The sequence below is a fragment of the Delphinapterus leucas genome, chromosome 5, assembly GCF_059928025.1.
Source record: "Delphinapterus leucas isolate spDelLeu-1000000601 "Yukka" chromosome 5, BTC_Dleu_Yukka2, whole genome shotgun sequence".
Taxonomy (NCBI): domain Eukaryota; kingdom Metazoa; phylum Chordata; class Mammalia; order Artiodactyla; family Monodontidae; genus Delphinapterus; species Delphinapterus leucas.
Genome location: NC_143133.1, coordinates 69,770,030 through 69,787,425, shown reverse-complemented (window position 1 = coordinate 69,787,425; position 17,396 = coordinate 69,770,030). Strand labels below are relative to the sequence as shown.

At 34.3% G+C, this 17,396-nt stretch overlaps 1 protein-coding gene across 1 annotated transcript in view; it reads left to right on the top strand.

The window, feature by feature from the left end:
* The first annotated feature begins 284 nt into the window (after window positions 1–284).
* Window positions 285–17,396, top strand: part of COX7B2 (cytochrome c oxidase subunit 7B2) — an 83,138-nt gene continuing 66,026 nt past the window's right edge. The window contains exon 1 of the mRNA XM_022567140.2: window positions 285–342. The gene's annotated coding sequence lies outside the window, so the exon portion shown is untranslated. The remainder of the gene's footprint in view (window positions 343–17,396) is intronic.

Here is a 17,396-nt window from a genome sequence, read left to right as displayed (position 1 = left end):
GGGTGATCTCAAGTACATGGGTTGAGAAAAATTTACAAACTCCTTCTGTATCACTATAGAAAGACAGGTAACTATGTCCTCTTCCTTTCAAATACTTTGCAATTCTTTCCTTTGTACTTTAAGTTATTTCTTAAAGTTTATTTAATCAGGTGTCACTCGTATAAAAATATTTACTGTTGGTGAAGTAGTCTATGGTGATTTTCTCTGGGTAACATAGCCCATCCTTACCTTTTGCCTTTTTCTGTTTCCTTGAAACCTCACACTAATTTTCTAATTATATTTTTAGGAATCTGAATCTTGAACTTTCTGAGGAGAGCATCTGAGCTTCAGAGTTCCTATCAGGTAATGACAAAATATGGAAAAGGCCCATGGTGCTGAGATTAGAATTTCACTATGAGTGTCAATTTTAGATAATGTTGAGGATCCCTCCTTTTTTATGAAAGAAAGAAAGAAAGTTAAAGTTCTGGTAAGAAATTTTGTAAAAAATAAAATTGACAACAAAACCGTTTTAAAAAGTTGTATGTACTCTTAAGCACTCTATATTTATTATTCAGAATTAGCCCAACCACAGAAAGTATAAGAGACATATACCAGTCTAAATAAACAAAGGTTTCCAAAATAAGATATTTCCTATCCGTCGAAAAAGTTTTACTTGATTGACTAACTTGATAGTCTTAATGCAATCAGTTGGATGAAAAATAAAATATGTGTATTGCCAGCAAACATTTTGGAGAGATAAGCACTTGTTGCAAGTACTATACATGCTTAGAAAAATCTTTACTTTGGCCAGCTAAGACCACCACATGTTTTAAAATGTCATCCATCATTTCAGTGTTAAGAGCGCCCCCTGGTGTGATTGTATAATTATGTTTATGAGAAATCTAGGCACTATTTTTTTTTAATTTTTAAAAATTTTTATTGAATTCTTTTTCTTTTTTTATTGAAGCATAATTGATTTACAATATTATATTAGTTTCAGGTATACAGTATAGTGATTCAATATCTTTGCAAATTATACTCCATTTTAAGTTATTACAAGATAATGGCTGTAATTCCCTGTGCTGTACAGTATATCCTTGTTGCTTATCTATATTAGACACTGTTTTTAAAACCTCATTTTGCTATTAGATGGTAATAGACCTTCTTTTTATACTCTGCTGACCTGACCAGTATGGTATGTAACTACCTAGAAATATGAATTTAATTTTTTCCTTGCCGTTATCCATGTTTATATCTGGAATCAGTGGTTAGCTTGAAAGTAGAATTTGGTAATAGTAATCCCTAAACTTCTTCAGTTAAAGTTAGTGACCAATAATATATCCTTTGGTAAATGTGAAATTGTATACTGAGATAAAATTTTATAGGATAATCAAATTCTTTGGTGGTAATAACCTTGTTAAATGGCAAATTTCTGTGAACAGTTTCTTTTTGGTAAACTCATGGGCATTTTAATAATTAAACATGAGAATTCAGACATTACATTTTGATTTTGAAATATTCATTGTTTGGAAAAATTAATCCAAGTTTTAAGATTTTCTTACGACCCAGCAGCTCCCCTATAACCACGGAACTTGCAAATGTAAACATAATAATTCATCCCTGAATCACAATGGACCTCTCATCCATCTCCTAAAATCACCCCCACTCCTGTAAATTCTCATTCGAACTTGGCAGCAGGGTGTCTATTCTATTACTGTCATTTTTCCTTGCATTTAATATTTAGTCCTTTGGGAATAATTAAACCATCCTTGCAAAGTGAAAGTGTGCATAATATTCTAAACTACATTTCTGTAAATTTGATAACTGCAATTATATTTCCCCCTACTGTGTCTTCTCCAAACTTAGATTGTTGTGATCGTTTTAACCATTTCTCATAGGTTCTATGTTCTAAACTTGATCATTTACAGGGCTATCACACTGAGCTGTTTGGAATAGACTGCTTTTACTTTCGTTTTCTTCTGTATGGTCCCTCTTTCAATTAAATTCTGAAGCCATAAGCTTAGCACAGTATTTATATTATGTCCTGTCCTGTTAAAAGGAAATTTTCTAAAATATAGAATAAAAAAAAATCAGAACAGCGAACCCACCATAGTAGACCTGTGTTTGAATCTGGTTTGCAAATTTATTAGCATTGTGACCTTGGATAAGTCAGTGAGCCTCTCAGAGCCTTAATCTCTTCTCCTGTAAAAGGGAAATACAAATCAGTACTTTGCAGAATGTTGTTAATTCATCCTTTATGTTAATATGTATTTGAGATTTATTATCTGCCAGATTTAAGGCTGGATGCCTCATGAGCATTTAGTTCCCACAACAATTCTGTGAAGTAGGTGCTTTTATTTCTATATTATTGATGAGGCTTAGAGAAGCTAAGAAGCCTGTTAAGTGCAAAGGCCAAGATTCCAATCGAGGTCCTTTTGACTTAAAATGAGCTTATAAACACTATGCTTTGTATATGTTTTAATCCTACTTACTCATTTCTGCTAATTTATTGATTTTGTTGTCCTTAAGGTCAGATTATCTCCCAATGCACAAACATACAGGAAACCAATCTTTTGAAAAAGAAGAGCTGGATCTTTTAACATGGATGCTCTTCTTGTCCAAAAACCAGAATTATTTTGAGAATTTATTCTTCTATACAATTTTTTTCAAACCAGGCAGTGCACTAAGAGATCCTTTGTTATTATTTTCGTTGAGCTAATAGCAGTGACAAGGACTATTGGGTTGGTGAACCTTAAGGCACCTTCCTGCAGAATATAAAGGCAGGATAATAGAATGCTAATTTTAGGAACTGTTGCATGCTTCCACCTCACCATTTCTGCTGGTTTTCTCTGGAGCTGGGACCACAATCTATTCCTTTTTGCCTTGCTGTTCTTATTTAAGTATCTAATTACTTGGATTGGCTTTGTGAAGACTGCATCGTTTTCCTTATGGTTTAAGAATTTTTCATCATATTTTAGATACCAGATTTTATTCATTAATTGCTACAGAGGCTATATAATAAGTTTCTGGTTTCGCTAATAAGTTGTTTTGAAGGCTACTAAGTAACTCACCATGGAAACATGGTGTGAACAGGCTTGTCCTTTGCTTAATAAAATCTAGTGTTTCATAATATTCCTTTGGTCCTTGAGATTTGCTCTAGGAAGTAGGCTGTTCAACCATGATTCAAGAGCACATTGTTGGGTTTCTCAATGGCTGAGTGACTGTTTTCTTCTTGAAGTTGCCTCATGTTGTGCTTGGGTCAGATGTATAGGCATTAATGTGAGCAGCTGTGTATATTATTATGTCTTACTGAGGTTGCACATTACGCCAAACACCACTGCCACTAGGAAAATCAACTCAATCATCATTATTGAATCCATGAATGAGTGCAGAAATGGGAGTTGTTTTAGTTTTCTACCCTCATTTCTGCCCCACCTCTACACTTATTCCCCTGACTGCCTACCACACACATGCGCACACACAGCATTTGGTGAGTTTGTTCTTGGACTTGTTTAATGTTTGTGGAAACCGGTCTTTTTTTCCAAATCCTCTGATATTGTTTTGGGTTAAGCCCTCGTATTTTTCATTTGAACAATTGGAACACTCCTTTAACTGAATTCTCTCTCTTCAGTGTTACATGTCTCCAGTAAACTGTCCCTAGTAACACCAGAATAATTTTCCTAAAACGCAGAACTCATGACAGCTTAAAATTATTCATTGTCTCATTGTTCAGAAAGAGCCTTTGGTTCTTGCTTACTCTCTTCTAATTTGTCTCCCTACCATTGTCTTTACCCTCTGAATTCTGTGCTTTGCACCACTGAAAAATTACAAATCCCAGAATGCTTTTCACTTCCTTTGCCTTCCTGTGCCTTTATGCACTAATGCATATGCCTTTATGCCAGTAACACCCTTCTGCACTTCATTTGGCGGGCTCCACTTTCTCCTTCTAAGACAATCCTTCCCTGACAAAATTCTCACCCCACAAGCACATACTCAGCCTAAGTGCTTCTTCAGGGGAATTGCAAGATCCTATGCTCACTTCTGTTGTTACAAAGTTTAGATTAGGGTGGGCAGCTTGAAGGCAAGTATTATGGTATATTATTCAATGTACCACAGAGCCAGATATTTAGAAAATGCTCAGGACAACTTTATTTATGAAGCCCATGAAGAGGCTTAATGAAGAATAGAAAGATACTGTGTTAGGATTCCCACGAAGATCTCATGCCTCAGTCAGGCTTTCAAGCTTATAGATCAAAATGTCTGACTTCTGTCAGCCATTACTGGGCAAGATGGTGAAGCAGCCATCAGTTGACGTTATATGCTCTCTTTCATTTACATTGAATCTTTTACATTGTCACTTAAATTGACTTTTTCCCAGCACTCATATACGCCTCAGTACCCCTCTGTGACAGTGATTTTTTTGTGGCTTAACATTCATTCTCTTCTTCTTTTTACTTGTGGTGTCAAGAGAAAAAAAAAACCCACAAGCCCCCCATTATCTCTTTCTCCTTTTTGCTATGGGAGACAATGTGCCATAATTCTGTCCAATGAAATATAAACAGGAATCTGATGGAATTTCTGGGAAGTCTCTGTGTTCTTGCTGTTGATGGTATCTTGTCTTCCTTCTGGCCCTTTCTCTTTCTTCCTTGCTCCTGGAAGGTACACATGATGACTGGAACTGGAGCAGCCACCTTGCTGCCTTGAAAGGTTAGGAATATTACTGAGATTTTAGCCATGACATACCTGAACTTTCAAATCAATAACAGTAATTTCCTTCCCTTGGAATTCTCATTATATGAGCAAAATTTACCGTTTTGTGTTTAAGCCATTGTTATTTGAGTTTTCTGTTGCATCAACTGACTTACTTCCCAAACTGATACTTCTTACATTTAAAATGAATGCATTAGAAGTTAGTGGTATAAGTTTTCCACCTCTCCACCTATGTTTTATATCTGTTAACTCAACAGCCATGTATTTAGACCTACTGTCACCATGTATGTACTACCCTAGACACTAAGATATAATGACTGGAACACCATGCCTATGTAAATGGCTTACAGTCTCATGGGTGCATAGAAACAAAATTAATTATGATATTGTGTATTAATAATGATTAATTATGACAATATGAGATAGAATATATAATACGGCAAATGCCACAGCAGTATATGTAGAAAAGCCTGAAGGTAAACAGAAGAGAGTATTTACAATTTGATCAAGCTCTCCTAAAAATAAAATCAAAATTTTTAAAATCAGAGAAATGAATCTCTCATCTGGGATTTCAGGCACCCTGAACAGGACTTAATCCTTGTGCCTTTTTAGTGACAGCGTAGGTGGTTACTTACCTTTATGTGTCAGCCTTCTGCCTCTTACTAATAATTAAAATGAGCACTGTCTAGGAGACCAGAGATAAAATCCACACTTTGAATTGCTGACAGGCTGTCTTTGGAAAGCCAGACTGGTGAAAAGCAATTTGTGGAGAAGGAGGGGCAAGAAATGACACAGGTAGTTGCCAAGGATTCTACTGACACACAGAGTAGTAAGCCAAGAGCTGTGAGAAGGATGGCAGTAAACAAGAAACCGAAGCTCAGTTGTTGAAAGGCAAGAGTTAGTTAATGGAGAGAGACATCAAAGCATTAGGCAGCCAACAGCCTGGAACAAACTCACAATGAGGGAGAGCTAGGGAACAAGCCTCCTCAGGAGAGCACAAAAATAGGCTCCAGGACTCCAGGACTCTCGCTGAAGTCTGTGAGGAAGGCCAGAAGCAGATCATAATAAGGACACTATTTATAAAATCACAGCAACTCAAAGGAGTTAAAATGAGAAAATGGTCTCAAAATAAAGCATAAAAATTTTAATCAGTCAATGTTTTGAAAAGACACTAAACACTCAAAGAAGCTGGTTCAAAAAGAGAGTCCAGGGACATTGGCATTGATTTCAGTGCTTGATCTTACGGTGATTATTTTTGGTACAGATTTTGAAATGAAAAAAAGCTCAGGAAAGGCAAAACCAATGTGGAATAAAATTTCTGGAATTAGGCCAAATGCCATTCAGAATTCTCAGGTCTTGGGATAAGCTACAGAACTGAGCACATTACCATTTATTCTAACTGTGACACAGGGTTTTCCCAGAGGATGAATGAGAGGAAAGCTGCCAGTGATCCAGGTTTGAATAATAAGGACTGACCATCTCCAGCCTACCACACACTTGAGAGAAGCTATGAATACCAATAAGGCATCAAGACATGTTGTGTGATCACAGAATACTCCATACTTTTACTCTACTCAGGATTAATGGGCCAAGTTATGCTTGGTCCATTAATGCATGACCACCAGGTTCTGATAGAAAATTATAGATACTCTTCTAGGGCATAAGTCCAATCTTCCTGAAAAAAACAGGGAACAACTAACATAGGTAACAGGTATTTTGGCTTCTGTGACCATATTCCATCTGCACTTTTCATCTAATGAGGGATGCTAATTACCTGTTGTAATGAAATTTGATCAAGAGTGGTTTTCTGAGATATATATATGTCATATATATGAGATATGCTTGCATTTTATGTATTTTTATATCTGAACTATATTGAATCACTTATAATATTACAAATTATCTAAATTATTTCTAATGTAAGACATACAGGTAGTTCATTCATGATGTTTTTTTTTTTACTTTTAAAGTGCTGCCTCTGAGGAAGCATGATTATTTTGCATGATGTCAAATGTCATAGAATGGGGATTTGACCTAAATAACTTTTAACTTTCCTTCATCATTTGATGCTGATCTAGAATATGCAAATTCACCTAAATTTTCCTAGAAGCTATTTTGCTTGCTTTGCCTCATCTGTGAAGCAGTAATGTGCTTTCAAAGAGTATACTGTTTTCTAGATTTACATTCTATGCATCCAGAATTCAGTAAATACCCATGTTCACTTTATCCATGTCTTCTTTGTTTACAGTAATTTCAGTTATTTCAACCTCAGTCTTTCGGAATGAGGAGTTCTGACCTTTGGTATCTTTTTCACTTATAAATCTGTTCTATGGTTTATTATTATTATTGTCCTTCTCCAAACCTTACCTTGCTCTTTGGTATTTCTGAAATGTGGCAGCAAACAGCATGAGGCTGCATAGGAACACATAAAGCAGAATGTTATAAAAAACTCTTTGTGGATATTTAATCATCATTACTTTTCTGAGAGCACTGTCTCATCCTGTTGATGAAACCTATTCCCAAAATTATATATTCCTGATTTTTATAAACAAGTGTGTGATTATAGTAAGCCATTAATATTTGATGAATATGACTTGAAGATTGCATTAGATTTCCAAAAGGGATCAAGGATATATAATAATCAGGAATTACTTACGAATTTGCAAAGGAGTTTGATTTAAAGAGGTATTTTTTTAGCTTCCCAGTATCCTCTTTAGATTACTTATATAGGAAGAGATATTTTTATGCCAGGAGTTTTCATCTATAGAAAACCCAAGTTAATGTTTTCATTAATTTGTGCCTATATTTGTATGTTTGGGTTGGATCTCATTTTTATGGTGTGCAGGCTCCCACAGGTGAGTCTGATGCACACCAATATATGAGAACATTCTAAAATATTCAATAAAATTATGAAGAGAGACAGTTTTTATAATGAGAAGATACTTAGAAATATGTTTAAGGTTCTGTGTTGACTTCAAATTAAATATAATTGCAAAGTATATGTTGCGGACTGAATATTTGTGTTCCCCCAAAATTCATTTGTTGAAACCTTAACTTCTAGTGTGATAGTGTTAAAGGTGGGGCCTTTGGGAGCTTATTAAGTGTAGATGAAGTCATGAGAGTGGAGCCCCCATAGTGGAATTAGTATTAGAGGTATAAGGATTATCAGTATAATTATTATAAGAAGAGGAAGAGACTAGAGCTCTATGTGAGGACACAGCGAGCTAGGACACACTGCAAGCCAGGAAGAAAGCTCTCACCAGGAACCAAATTTGCCAGCACTTTGATCTTGGACTTTACAGCCTCCAGAACTGTGAGAAATTCTGTTGTTTAAGCAACTAAGTCTATGGTTTTTTGTTACAGTGGCCTGAACAGATTAATACGGTATGCATTGGAAGCCAGGAACAGTTTGAAAAATTTCAAATCTTTTTCTTCCTTTTTTAAAAAAAATATATATTTATTTATATATTTGGTTGCACTGGGTCTTAGTTGTGGCTGGCGGCCTCCTTAGTTGTGGCTCGCCAGCTCCTTAGTTGCAGCACGTGGGCTCTTTAGTTGTGGCAGGTGGGCTCCTTAGTTGTGGCATGTGAACTCTTAGTTGCGGCATGCATGTGGGATCTAGTTCCCTGACCAGGGATCGAACCTGGGCCCCCTGCATTGGGAGTGCAGAGTCTTACCCACTGTGCCACAAGGGAAGTCCCTCAAATCTTTTTCTAATTAACTAAAGTTGGCTACTAAACTCACAGCTGCCTTCAAGTGTCAATAAAGAATGGCAGCCAAATGACCAATAGTGGGCATTACTGAAAAGATGCTCTATCAGGAAATAGAATGTTTGGAAAATGTAGTGCAGATATTTTCTATAACTAAATTGAAATATGGAAAAACTTGGTTAAACAGAATGCCTAGAGAACAGTGTTCTAATTTCATTGGATCTTTGATAAAATTTGAGCTGAATGTCCTTTGTGACTCAGTTGTTATTGACAACTTTCTTTATCATCAGTAAAATGCTATCCTATCTTCTCTCCCTTAATGTAATCAGAACTGAATCTTTTTTTTTTGCATTTGGAAACTTTACCCTGAAGCATATTTCTCATTCTGTAGTACGATGGAGGGATAAAGATGAAGAATGCATAGGCTTCGTTTGTAATGGGACTCTCTAATATTAGTTTTGTGTGATTTGCCACCTTATGTTACTAATGGAATATAGAGAATTCTAGATAAAGTTTCAAGTTAATGGTTTTATTGAAAAAAAAACTGTTTCAAATCTTAACTCTTAAAAGTATTTTTCAATAGTTGAATTTATAATGAAGAGATTGACACTTTCATCATAATAGCCATTAATCTAAAGAATTTTGTAAGAGAGGACTTAGGAGATTGATATAATCTAAAATAAACTATTTAAAGCACACTATTTAAAGCACAACTGATTCTGCACACTACTTTTTGAAATTAATGTAGGTCTAAACAGAGCTCTGTCTATAGTTTATGTCATACCACTACGCAGTATGAAGTACTTATTCTGTGCTGGGCATTGAGTTAAATGTGTACATACACATGCATACACATATAAAATCTCATTGCTATATAATATATATAGTCTAATTTCTGTAACAACCTAGTAAAATTAATATATTTGTGAAATTAACATGAGTTTGTGTGTTTGTGGGTATGTGGGTGTGAGTGTTCAGAGCAATAGCAAACAAAATTGTTCTATTTTATTATCAAGTAGAACATATTTATTATTGTTGTTGTTAGTTAAGCTTGTTCTAAAATTTGAGGAAATAAAATTAAAATTTAATTGAACTCTCAGAAATAAGGGCTAAAATAAAAATATGGAAGATATAAAAGAAGCAACACTAAAATTATTAAAATAGTGTCCTCACGGGAGTAAGAATCAGGAACAGGGCAGGAACAGCAGGAGGCTTGTGTTTTATCTCATAAACCTGTTAAAAACCACTTGATTTTTTAAAGAATATGCTGTTATAAATATGAGGTTTAAAATGTAAAAAAATAATAAAATCATTTTCTGAGTTAAAAAAAAGAAATGAAGTGCTTAAAATACAAACTGTCAGAAAGAACCATTCTAGGATGCTTTAGAATCAGGTAGAAAAGCGAGTTCATCAATTAGGTAAGTATAAATTAATTAACTTTAAAATAGCAGTCAGTAGTTATAAGCCAACTTCTGTACACTCATTTTAAAACATTTTTTTAAATGTGGTGACATATATATATATATAACATAAAATTTTCCATTTTTAAGTGTACAATTTTGTGGCTTTAATTACATTCACAATATTGTACAACCATCACCACTGTCTATTTCCAAAATTTTTTCATTGCTCCAAAGAGAAACTCAGTACCCATTAAGCAATAACTCCTCATTCTGCCCAGACCCTGGTAATCTCTAATTTACTTTGCATTGTTACGAATTTGCCTATTCTAGGTATTTCATGTATATGTCTTATGGCCTAAGACATAAACGGACTTACACTACTTAATGCACTTAAAGGCTGGGTTAGTAGTTGAGGTTTCCTTAAGAAGCTATATCCTATTCAGTGAGTTTTTCTTTTTTTCCCTAGTAAAAGCCATTTCTTTCACTTCTTCTAAATCAATAAGAGGACTAGGCATGCTTACTGTCTCAAATGCAGCTAACGGACCATTCTTCCATTGCCTTTCTCCAGTGGTCTGCCCTCGTGAGAATTTACATGTGTGTGTATGTATGAGTGTGTTTGTGTGTGTGTGTGAGAGAGAGAGAGAGAGATGTATTGGTGTATCTCAAAACAATTATTTCATTTGTTCTGATTCTGAAAACAATCCATTTTCATTACAGTAAACTAGAAGAACATTTGGTTGCTAACTTTGATATTATAAACAATGTAGCAATAAACAGCATGGTGCATCATTTCTGATGAATTCTACTTTAATTTAACAATATGCCTTCCATTACCCAGAGAAACAGTGGAAGCCCTTTGTTAAAGACGTAGAAATTGTTAAGCCAAAGTTGCTGAATATCTGTGAAACAGACTCCCTACCCTCTCCTACACCCTTACTAGACTAGGTGAACCAGAAATAAATATTTATTGTGTTAAGCCATTAAATGTCAAGGTTTTTCTGTTACAGCAGCTTCCATTACCTCAACTAATACAATCACCCTTTGAACATTTCCTGTTAAAGTTGCCTTAGGCACTTAAAACTCATTAAGTCCAGAGTACATTTTCTTATCTTCTGCTAAACCCAATGCCCAGAAAGGAAAAAGTCAGGTATTTCCTCACAACTCTAGTACTGCTCTGGCCATCAGACGTGTGTGTGTGTTTTTTTCCCCACAGTAACCAGTTCTCCAACATGTCAGATGTTGATGCAATTCAATTAAATTCTGACACTAACCAAAGTTAGTAAAAATTCCACAGATTAAGGGCTCAGTTCCACAAGACTTCCCCTCACTTCAGAAGTCAAGTGCAAGTCGTAGGTCCCCAGGCTACCCGCAACTTGACTACAAATTAGAGGTTCCCATGATACCCTCCTCATGTTCGATAATGTACTGGAGTGGCTGATAGAACCCAAGAAAACAGTTTAGTTACTCTTCCCAATTTATTATAAAGGATATTTTAAAGAATACAAATGAACAGCCAGATGAAGAGATACATAAGTTGAGCCTAGAAGAGTCCCACGTGCAAGAGCTTCTGTCTCTGTGGAGTTGGGTGTGCCATCCTCCTGGCCTGTGTATGTATTCACCAACCTAGAAGCTCTGTGAACCCTGTACTTTTGGGATTTATATGGAGGCTTTATCATGTGGGCATGATCAATTATTAACTCAATTACCAACCCCTCTGCCTTCTCTAGCGAATGGGGGTGGGGTGGGGTTGAAAGTTCCTAGCTTCTAATCATGACTTGCTTTCTCATGACCAGCCCCCATCCAGGTGCCCATCAGGAGTCACCTCATTAGAACAAAAGGTGTTTCCATCACTCAGGAAATTATAAGTGTTTTGGGAGCTCTGTGTTAGAAACTGGGGTAAAAGACTAAATAGTAGCAGGAACCAGGGGCAAATATATATATATGTATATATATATATATATACACAAATATTTACATTTACTATTATTTCACACCTGGTCTTCCACCTTTTTTTCTTCCTAGCAATGAACTAAGTGTACTACCAGTCACTTAGAATAGGAAAAAAAGTCATTTTAACTTACTTCTTATCTCCCTTACCCAATGGCTTTCCATTTCCTAGAAAAAAATTTCTATGTACATTGTTCCTCTTGTCTCTATTTGCATAGCATCTTCCCTAATTCAAGCTCTCTTTATCTCTTGGTAGGACAATTGTCATAACGTTCTAACCAATATTTCAGTTTTTCTACAAGCTCTTCCCATGGAACTGATTAATATCCCTAACTTGTTTCTGATATACCAGGACCTTTTACCCAAATTGTATGTAATAAAGTTCAAATTCTTTATCTGTGATCTGCCTTTTGACTTAATTTTGCTGTCTTATTTCATATGGCTCCCCATATGGTACAGTATATTGTGTGAACTGAAATACTTGCAGTTCCATTACATACTCTTTATTTTCTTACCTCCCTTTGTTCTCTTTACTTGGAATATCTTGCTCCTCCATCTCAGAATATGTGAATTCTCCATTACATCAAGGTCCAACTTAAATGATATTTCTTCCACAAACTTCTCTGATCCTCTTCTTTAATAATTTCTTCATTCCTTAAAGGAAGGGGTATCATTTATGACACATTGCTTTTCTTACAGTTATTCTTGTATGTCTTATCTCTTCCACTAGAGAAAGAACTTCATGATGACATACTTTAATAAAACTATTATTAATAGAATTTTACCTGGAAAAAATTGCACATGGAAATAAAGATATCAGATATTTTTGTAATAGAGTAAAAGTGGGTACAAGCTGAGGTAGAAAATAGGTCTCCAGTGGACTTGTAGATTATTCTTAGACAACATAAGATGCGCTTACTCCCAGTCACCAAATAATTGTTGTGAAATGAGGGATACTGTTACTTCATAATGTTCATCTAAACTAAATCATGATTCTTGGCATATTTTTCAATGTAAAATGAGATGAGTCTTGGCAGTATGTCACATACCATGATAAATAAATATATTCTCTTTAGAGAGGAATAAGTGATGAAATGATCCTTTGATGTTCCCCAAAGAATGCTATATCCACTTTGATATGTAGAAAGACAGTAATCCAAAGCACATGCTTAGAATACTACTGTTGTCTTCATAGTTTAGGCTATCACTTGAGAAAGGAGTAATAGCTCAGATATAAGGATATGGACACAACATTACATAAGTGTTGAGAAGCATCAATGTAACAAATACATTTTTTCCTTTATTCAGAAAATAAATTTTACTTCTCTGATATCAGTCTGTGCAAGGCCTCTCTCCTTATATACCACATTTTATTCATCTTATCTCCTATGATTGACACTTAGTATTACCAGAAGAGGATTTTGTAGGTCACATGTACATGTAATTTTACTAAGTACTTCCTGATTGCTTTCCTGAAACAATTTACAGGCCTAACAGCAAAACCTGGCAGCTTAATTTCACCCTTATACTTTCTAACATTTCTACTATCCAACTTCCTGATTTTTGTCACTTTGAAAACTGGTATTTTGAAATTTGTATTACCTTAGTAGTGAAGATGAGCCTCTTTTTCATATATGCAGCCTTAGTTCATTCCTTCTTTTGGGTTTCTTGTCTTTCTCTGGTTAATTTTTAGCAGTTCCTTGTATATTCTCAATTAATAGTTTACAAGCATCTCTCCTAGTCTCTAATATATTTTTTCTTTAATGAAAAAAAATTTTTACATCTTTATTGGAGTATAATTGCTTTACACTTTTGTGTTAGTTTCTGCTGTATAACAAAGTGCATCAGCTATATGTATACATATATCTCCACATCTCCTCCCTCTTGCGTGTCCCTCCCACCCTCCCTATCCCACCCCTCTAGGTGGTCACAAAGCACCGAGCTGATCTCCCTGTGCTATGCAGCTGCTTCCCACTAGCTGTCTATTTTACATTTGGTAGTATATATAACTTTTCTTATATTCTTCATTGAACAGAAATCCTTTATGTTTTGTCAAATCAGTAGTTTTTGCTTTATGTATTTCTTAATCAAATTTAATAAGGTATAATTTATATACAGTAAAATGTACCCATGCTGAGAGTACAGTATGAAGAATTTTGATAAGTATATGCATCTGTGTGCTCAGCAGCACAATGAAGATATAGAAAATTCCCATCACACCAAAAACTTCCCTTAAGACCCTTTGCAGTCAATTTCTGCCTTTCATCCCCAGCCCTAGACAACTAACGATCTGTTTTCCGTCACTAAAGATTAGTTTTGTTTCTTCTAGAATGTCATATAAATGGGATCATGCAGTGTGAACACTCTTTTTCACTTCTATTTATACTCAACATAATGTTTTTAAAGAATTAAAAGAAAATTTATATACATACATACATACATATATACGCATGTATACATGTATATGTGTATATGCATACACAGAGATAGATGTATACATAACTATACGTATATGTACAGTTTACTTTTCTTCCTATATATTCAAGTTGCTATTTGGTCTCATTTCTCTTCAATCCTCCAGACTTCCTTTAGCATTTATTTTAGTAAAGATCTGCTGCTAACTCATTTTTAAAAAAGTGTATTTCAACTTCATTTTGGAAGAGTAGTTTCACTGGATATAGATTAGGTCTTAGCTGAATTGTTTTTCCTTTTGTACTTTGGACATGCCATTCTGTTGTCTTCTGGCATCCACTGTTTGTGATATAAAGCCCATCATTGATTGCATCACTGTCAACATTTATGTAATGTATCAATTTTCCCCCTGCTACCAGGGTTTTCTCTTTATCTGTAGCTTTCAGAAGTTGACTATGAAGTACCTGAGTGTGATTTTCTTTGTGTTTATCCCACTGGGAGTTTGTTAAACTTCTTGGATATGTAAGTTAATATTACTTTTTTCTTTTTTTCCTTTATACTAAGTTTGTGAAAATTATTACAGCCCGTATTTCTTGAAATATTTTTCTTTCATTTTTTGTCTCTACTCTCCTGGTACTCCAAGTGAAATGTACATTGAATCATTTGATGTTACCCCAGAGTCTCTGAGCCTTTGTTTATTTTCTACATTTTTTTTGTCTCTGTTGTTCAAATTTTATTCATTCCATTGATCTATTTTCAAATTCACTGATTCTTTCTTCTTCAACTGGTGTTGACCCCATTTAGTAAATTTCAGTTGTACTTTTCAGACACAGAATTTCCATTTCATTCTTTTTTATAGTTTCTATTTCTCTGCTAAGATTCTATATCTGTTCATAGATTGAAGTATATTTTCCTTTAAGTTTTTAATGTCTCCCTTTAATTCTTTGAACATATTTATAATAACTTCCTTGAATTATTTGCCTGGTATGTCTAGCATCTGTGGCCATTCAGAGTCAGATTCTATTAAATGATTATTTCATGAATAGGGGTCACAGTTTCTTGTGTTTATTCTTGTTTTGTTGCTTACCTAATAATTTTTGGTGGAAAAGTAGACATCGTAAGTAATATACTTTAATAATTTAGAAACTCCTTTTTTCTTTCAGTGATGATGATGATGATTTTGTTCTTCCAAAAAAAAAGAGGAAAAGGTCCTTATAAATTAACTTGTTTGGAATCAAATTTTGAAATCTATTTCTCCTGCAGTGTTCAGCAGCTGATACTTTTTTTCAGCTTCCAGTCGCTGTTACTGCCTCTTTGTCCTCCTCCTCTTCTCTCCTGTTCTTCTTCCTTCTTCTCTCTTTATCTTTCTTCGTTTTTCTTTTTCCTCTTTTGTCAAGCCTCCCAGCTCTTACCTGAGCCTGCTATTTAGTAATTAATCAAGAATTTTATGTGCAGAGTTTATATTCAGATTCTGAGGCTCATCCAGTCTATTAGCTTTTTCTTCAGTTATTGACATAATTTTTTCTACTTTATTACCTTATAATTTTGCACTACATTGGTTGGTTTTCAAATGCAAAAGCCCTGATTCTGACCTACTTACATACGATTTATTTTCCTTTTTATATATTTCTAGATTTGACTGTAATATATTGTTAAAGTTTTAATGTTGACTTTTATGTAGCTTTTTTTCTCTAATAATGTTAGTCTAGTTTTGATTTCAGGGTAATTCTGGACTCAAAGAATGAGCTGTGATGTATTTCTTCCTCTCATTGTAAAATTGTTCTGGCAGGGTTGGTATTATTTCTTTTTTATAAGTTCAGTAAAATTATCAGTAAAGCAGTTTGTCCTACAGTAGTCTTTGTGGGGAGCTGTTAAGTTACAAGTGCAATTTCCCTAGTATATATAGGACTACTTAGTTTTTCTATAATTTTTAAGTTAACTGTATTGTAGTCATGAAATGTAATCTTTGTGATATGAGCACTTTAAATTTACTGTGACTAGTTTTATGGTCCAGTGTATGATTTATTTTTAAATGATTGGGTGGAGAGTTCCATAAATGTCAGTTAGATCAGGTTGATTAATAGAGTCATTCAAATCTTTTATTTCCTTAGTAATATTCTGTTTATTTAGTCTAATGCTTATGGAGTCATATGGTAAATATATGTTTAACTTTATGAGAACCTGCCAAACCATTTTTCAAACTGGCTATATCATTTTGAATTCCCACCCTCAATGAATGAGAGTTCTTATTGCTTCACATCTTCAGCAGATTTTGATAGGTCAGGATTTGTTCATTTGTTTTAATTTTAGCCGTTTTAATAGGTATATAGTAATACCTCATTGTAGTTTAAATTTCTTTTCCTAATGCCTAAGGATGTTGAGACTCTTTTTCTATGCTTATTTACCACCTGTATATATACTTTGATGAAATGTCTGTTTATATCTTTTACATCTTTTTAAAATAGTGATTTGTTATCGTGGAGTTTTCCCCTTATTATTGAGGTTTTTTTTTTAACATCTTTATTGGAGTATAATTGCTTTACAATGGTGTGTTAGTTTCTGCTTTGTAACAAAGTGAATCAGCCATACATATATCCCCATATCTCTATTATTGAATTTTAAAAGGTCTTAATATATTATACATACAAATGTTTAATCCACTATGTGATTTGCAAATATTTTCTTTCAGTCTGTAGCTTGTCTTTTCATTAACAGTATCCTTTGCAAAAGTTAAGTTTTAAATTTTGATGAGGTCCTAATTAGCAAGTTTTATTTTTCCTTTTATGTATGTTACTTTTGGTGTCATCAAAATACTTATTACCAAACCCAAAATCTTACAAATAGCATTTTATTTTTCATGTTTTTTTCGAGAAATTTTAGTCTGACAGTTTGCATTTACATCTATGATCTATTACGAGTTAATTTTTGAATAAGGTATTAGTTGTAGGTGGAGATTCACTTTTTTAAAATAAGGATGTCCAGCAGTTCCAGCAATAATTGTTGAAAAGACTATCCCTTTTTATTAATTTGCCTTTGCAAAAATCGATTGTATTCATCTTGGTCTATTTCTAGACTTTCTATTCTACTCCACTAACATATGTCTGTTCTTTCACCAATACCACACTGTCATAATTGCTTTGGCTTTATAGTAAGTCTTGAAATGGGGAGTGTGAATCTTCTAACCTTGTTCTTTTTCAGGATTGTTTGGTTAGTGTAGTTCCTTTGTCTTTCCATG